This window comes from Haliaeetus leucocephalus, unplaced genomic scaffold (genome assembly GCF_000737465.1).
Source record: "Haliaeetus leucocephalus isolate CR32 unplaced genomic scaffold, Haliaeetus_leucocephalus-4.0 Scaffold2, whole genome shotgun sequence".
Lineage (NCBI taxonomy): Eukaryota > Metazoa > Chordata > Aves > Accipitriformes > Accipitridae > Haliaeetus > Haliaeetus leucocephalus.
Window position 1 is genome coordinate 627,982 of NW_010972438.1, and position 428 is coordinate 628,409.

At 78.7% G+C, this 428-nt stretch overlaps 1 protein-coding gene across 2 annotated transcripts in view; it reads left to right on the forward strand.

The window, feature by feature from the left end:
• RPL32 (ribosomal protein L32) overlaps positions 1–428 on the forward strand; it is a 2,778-nt gene that overhangs the window by 333 nt on the left and 2,017 nt on the right. Inside the window, exon 1 of one of the 2 annotated variants that reach the window (XM_010570223.1) lies at positions 264–350. The exons of the other annotated variant lie outside the window; for it this stretch is intronic. The gene's annotated coding sequence lies outside the window, so the exon portion shown is untranslated. Of the gene's footprint in view, positions 1–263; positions 351–428 lie in introns of those variants that run through there. 2 annotated transcript variants of the gene reach the window in all.

Here is a 428-nt window from a genome sequence, read left to right on the forward strand (position 1 = left end):
CGCCGCCAGGTGGCGCCCGCCCGCCCAGCGGCACTGGCGGAAGCGGCGCTCGCCCGGGCACAGCCTGGCGAAAGTGACGCCGGGCAGGTCCTGGCAGCTTAGTAGCGGCGCACGTGTTCGGGGCGGGAAGCACCGATCCGTTGTCTCGGGGCGTCCCCGCCGGACAGAGCTCGCCCTGTGCCACGTCCCGGCGGCGGCCCGGTGCCCCGCGAGATGGCGGGGCCCGCTCTGCGCAGCCGCGCCGCCGCACTGACCTGGCAGGACCGCCCGCGTATCCCATAAGCCCCTGCGCGCGGCGCCGCCTTCCTCTCTCGGCGGGGCCTGCGGCGGGAAGCGCCATCCCGCACCCGGTGAGTCGCCATCCGCCCCCATCTGCCCCCCGGGGGCCGCTGGCCCGGTATGGCCGCCCCCCGCGGGCGCGCCCCCCC